The sequence below is a fragment of the Odontomachus brunneus genome, unplaced genomic scaffold (genome assembly GCF_010583005.1).
Source record: "Odontomachus brunneus isolate Ranch 3 - 2012 unplaced genomic scaffold, Obru_v1 Obru_scaffold_039, whole genome shotgun sequence".
Classification (NCBI taxonomy): Eukaryota; Metazoa; Arthropoda; class Insecta; order Hymenoptera; family Formicidae; genus Odontomachus; species Odontomachus brunneus.
Window position 1 is genome coordinate 2,404,541 of NW_022639489.1, and position 6,000 is coordinate 2,410,540.

Consider the following 6,000-nt stretch of genomic DNA (forward strand, 5'->3'; position numbering starts at 1 on the left):
TGTGCTTTACAAGAGATAGATAGGTTAATCCATTTATTATCGTTCAAGCGTTAAAAGCTTTCAGGAAGGATCTTATAAATTAATAATTAAGGATCTTATAAATTAATAATTAAGGGTCTTATAAATTAATAATACAAAAATACACATTTAAGATACAGTTAAAAATGAAAATTGCATGTAATTCGATGTGTTTCAGCGCATCATTCAGACAATCAAAAAGAACTCAGCTGTCATTCTCTCATCTTGAGTTGGTTTTGTTATGAAAATGCGATTTGCATAAAAGTAGTTTCTATTATATGATTACTGATGCAAATATCTGAACAATTTCTGTCTAAGGGTTACTTAAGCCTCTATTTTTTAGTTGAAATGAGTTCCACAGAATAATGGTTGTACTATAAAAAAGTTTTCGAAAAATTGTTGCTCGGCATAAGGGTCATTCAAAAGTATGTTTTGTTGTTTGAAGATGTAAAGGAAGATTGAGAGAAGATGTAGGATGCTCGTAATATAGAATGGAGCATATCTAGTCACGATTATGTGTAGAAATATGTTAATTAGATATGCTAATTTTAGTTGCCTTTTAAAGGCCAATCAAACCACAGTAATTATTCGTGGTTGTTTTTATCACGATAAAATAAACAGTTATTGAAAAATAAACACTTAAATGCGCGCACGCGTGCGGAGAAATTAACAGGTAAATTTTCAATATTTTATCGGGAGTTTATCATCATCGCGATAATGAGGTGTTCATCACGACAAAGCTAAAAAAATATGCGCACAGTTGTTTATAGATTCACTTAGCTTGATACATGTTCTAAGAAAAATATAAACCGATTCACATGTTCTAATAAAAATATAAACCGATTTATAAATGCGGATGATGTCAGGACCACAGAGCGCTTGCGTCACGCAAACAAATTGTGCCAAATGGCATATAATCGAGCTTGATACAAGCATATCAAGCAATGCAAATTTTGATGATCGTACAGCCGCGGATGCTGGAAGTTTGCGAAAACAACTTTTAATAATAACTACGCGGGAAATACGCCAAATTCTGTAAACAAGAATTAAGTCTCCCGCCATCGGGGAGACTTTCTCCTCATTATCGCGATGATGATAAACTCCCGGTAAAACATCGAAAATTTACCTGTTAATTTCTTTGCGCGCGTGCGCGCGTTTAAGTGCTTATTTCTCAATAACTGTTTATTCTATCGTAATAAAAACAACCATGAATAATTACTGCAGTTAGAGATAAGCGGAAGCGATGTAACTATACGCAGAAAATTTTTCTCGAGGAAAATTGTCCTCGTGCAGTCATTCATGATCCGAAGAAATACGACAATAGGTTTTTGCTCGACCAGAACATACTTGTAACGTCGAAATAGCTTTAAGGAAGTAATGGACATAATATCAAAAGAGTATGGGAAATTTAGAGAGCAAAGGAACCTTCCTATATATAGATGCGTTGTTTTAAGAGGACTGGAGGATCAGATTGCCTGAAAATCGTGCTTGTCCTTTCACAATTTTTTATGACAAACTGAGTGAATGTGCAAAAGTGTTATTTTGACGTGTATTTATACACCATATAAAGAGAAGAAAAATATAATTTTGATGAACAAATACTCAATATAAGTGTATGGTACATGCAGTTAAAATATATTTCGTTTTTCTTTTCAAGGTCGTCATTTTGCAGTAATATCTTGACTCTCGGTGGTTCAATTAAGCTGAATTTTAGATAGAAAATTTCTGTAAGCTTGTCATTATCGGGTAAACCACTGACAAAATCTCGTGAAAATATTTAATTTTGAAATATTAATTTTTTTACTATAAAAGAACTGAAAGTTTTAATAATATTCCATTAAGATATTTGCAATTTTGTTAACTTTTATTCAATTTCTATTATAGTAGTTCATACGATAACGACAAGCTTACGGAAATTTTCTACCTAAAATTCAGCTTAATTGAACCACCGAGAGTCAAGATATTTCTGCAAAATGACGACCTTGAAAAGAAAAACGAAATATATTTTAACTGCATGTACCATATACTTATATTGAGTATTTGATCATCAAAATTATTTTTTCTTCTCTTTATATTGTATAAATACATGTCAAAATAACACTTTCGCATATTCATTCAGTTTGTTATAAAAAATTATGAAAAAATAAACACGATTTTCAGGCAATCTGACCCTTTAGTCCCCTTAATTCTAAAACTCTAAACATCAAAAAGTTGTATAAACTCTAAACGTAGGTAAATTTTATACAGCATATTTTCACTTGTTTACAATTTTCGGAAAAATGATCGAAATTCAATCCTTTCTTTTTTATTCGATGTAAGAAATATGGAGTAATATAAATTTGTTGATGTTCTTGTGATTCAATGAAGTTGAAAAAAGTTATACTGAAAAACAAGACACGTGTTTTTAAAATCATTTGAAGAGTCGGTCAAACTGAATTTTATCTAGGTTTAATGTTCTAATTCTGAAGTAAAGGCTAATACAAATTTCAGGAGTTAAATTATATATAAAATAACAAATATTTATACTCACAATCATATACGTAGTGCTATTGTAATACTATTCGTTATATAATAGAGTTACACACTATCTAAAAGATAGAACTATCTAAGAGATACAAATTTTCCTACATTAATTAGAAATAAGAAGTGTACTTAGAAGACCTATCAGCATACTACTTTATTTTTCTAATGTTTCCTTGTCAAAACGATAAATTTAAATACCTTTGAGATACTCTTTGAATACCCTTGAGATTACAATGAGGTAACTATTAGTTTTTTGCTTATATGTATAAATTCTCGCATGAATATATACACACATCCCAATCCTATTATTAGTATACCATGTTAAAATGTCCAAATTCGAATCAAGTATTAAATGTGGATTAAAATTTTGACGGGTCGCTAATGAACGATATTTTAAAATTATTCGTTTAAATTTTGCTATTGTACGTTAATCTTATTATATATTGTCGCTGTTATAAAAAGTAGCGACGTCATTTTTTCTGCTCAACTCAAAAAAGAAAACAGAGCATATAATATATACTATGTTTTAAAATTCTAGACAACGCAAAGTCCAAAATTGAAATATAAAACGTCTTAAAGATTGTCTGGGATGCTAACAATTCGCCTCACTTTGTGCTGTTAATTAGTATCTTATTTTAAGTTTCAAATAAAATCTTATCCATTTAAAAGAATCTGAAATTTTAATCTTTATTTGGATCCAAATGCGAGTCAGCTGATATATTTTTGTTTTGTAAGTAATGCAGTAAATATCCAGCTATGCATTTTCTATGTGGATTCTTGTCTATCAAATACTGAAGATTAAAGCTCCATTCCACTACTAATCCCCGGATCCTAATTATGAATCAAATTCAAGAGTATGATTAAATTTGTCTCCTTCTTTTTCTTCAGAAAAAACTTATTAAATTGACCTCTTTTGAATTTCGATAGAGGACATTATTCGTAATATTTTCACGTTGGACAAATTTCACTGAGAGCAACTGTTAGGAACGGAGAAAAAAGTTTTTAAAATCTCATTCAAGTTTGATCATCCTATCCTAATATTATTCAAGAAAAATATTCTGCGCGTAACGGTCGACCAGTTTACTGAAGAACTGTCGGCTCCCGCAAGTAAATGCGCGTCAAACGATAGCGACGCAAACACACACACACACACACAGCGGTACCTTAATTTTCCACGTCTTGGATGCCTCGCGTATTCACCCATCCTCGAGATACGGAGACGGCGGCCTTGATCGGTAAAACATGCGTAGGGAAACCCCAGGACCGGTATAGAATGCCGGTTCGGAGGAAACGTCGGAGAGGAACGTTGAGAGAGCGTCGGAAGATACGGTCGAACGGGAACCGGTTGATGGACGCGGATGATAGCGAATAAGCGGCTTCGGCGTAAACTCGACGGAATACCTGAGCTTCGTTTTGCGCGACTCGCAGGAAAACGAGCGAGGTTTCTTCTCATTTGCAACGAGTGCTGGCGAATTCTTCGAGCGATTTGCTGAGCGATAAGCGGACCGGGCCAGATACAATATCTCTCAGAGTTTTAAAGTCACGATCCTACGAAGAATTCATTGTTACGATTGTGACTGTACAGCTGCAAATTGATTTGCGCACTTTTTCATCGAATAAAGTTGCAACACTTTTAGAGTTGTCAGAATTGAGAGCCATTATCGAAGTATATGTGCGGTTATGATAGAAGTCGAAGTGAAGTTACTATGATAAAGTATGACATTTGTGGAATTTGCAAGAAAGAATTTATTTGAAATTAAGAGAACGTCGTGTTTTGAGAAATAATTTTTATGTTTGCAACTGATTATTACGCACGCATGTCTCAGCAGTGGTTTTCAATTCTGACAATTTGAAGGTCTTCTTGTTGTCGCTGTTTTCGTTTTTTGTAGTTTAAAAACAAAATCTCCCGTGAATTTTAATTATGCTTAAACTAGAACATATCGAAAGAGTAATGAAAAAAATCGTTAATATTGTGATAAATTATTTTATAATATGTTTGTAACTGATTATTGCATACGTATATCTCAGCAGTGGTTTTCAATTCTGACAACTTAAAGATATTCTTGTTATCGCCATTTTCGTTTTTTCTAGTTTAAAAACAAAATGTTCCGTGACTTTTAATTATGTTTAAACTAGAATATACCGAAAGAGTAATGGAAGAAATTGTTAATATTGTGATAAATTATTTTATAATTTACCCCTTGGATGCTCAAGAGAATCATTTTGACTCTTTATTTAGTTGTTAGCGTTATATATAAGGACGGTATATAAACAATTATTTGAGATTTTACTTTTTTATCCCGACTTAGCTTATATTTTATTCTGTGTTCATTCGCTAGTCTTTTCGTACAATATATAAATATATAAATAATTATATAGATAGCAAATATGTAATAATTATGATGCATCTCTCTCTTTATAGAAAATAATAAGTTTGGAAAAGCTATGGAAATTATTGTAATTTGTTTATAATAGATGAAATGTTTATATTTTGCAAATCATATTCTCAGCATGTTCAGAAGTTATCATCGATACGATTAAAGAAGAATAAAGGGAGTTTTTAAATATTACAATCGCAAGGAGTTAAAGTGACTCTTTCAGACATCCAAAGAGCGTTGTCATTCCCGGCCATTTTAGTGTCAAGTTTATTCACAAGTGATGGAGAATATTTACAAGAAATGTCGGGACACTCGAAAATGCACTCGGCAACTTCTAAATCAGTTTGTTCTACTTCTCAAGCGTAACATTATTCCGATTTTAATGAAACTCAGGAACAAAGGTATTTATGTTCTAAAAGGAACATTTTGCGATTTCGTTTTCGCTGTTTCATTCACGATAAATATTGGGTTGATCCATAAGTTCATGCGGATTTTTAAACAAGACTAAAATGCATTTTTTTCTTGTTAAAAACCATTTTAATCAATACAGAGTAGACCATTTTATTCAATGCACAAATATCTCGGTAAGGAGAAGTTTTTTTCAAAAAATGTTTCAGACAAAAGTTTGACTTCGAGGGGGAAAGATGATAACGTTATCAATTTAATTATAGATGCCACCACTTTAGATATTTCATCATGGCGATTTTTTTTAATGAGAGTTATTTCTTTCTTGAAATAAAAATTGTAGCTGGTAATGAGACGAACACAACGGTTTCTTATTTTTTGAAACTGGATTATTTTTTACCGAATTACAGTGTTCCAAAGTTTATAATTTAAGTAAAAAGCAAATAAAATAAACTTGACTTAATCTCCATATTGGTAAACAAAATAATAAACAAGTAGAAATAAACAAATTATTTTTTCATTATATATCAAAGTATCAACGTATATATGGAGTTATTTAAAAAATTATTACTTTGTTTACCAATAAATAGATTAAGTCAAATTTAATACTTGAGTAGGTTATCCTATTAGCAGTTAACACTCGATACTCGCGCTGAAATCTACGTCAATATTAAAA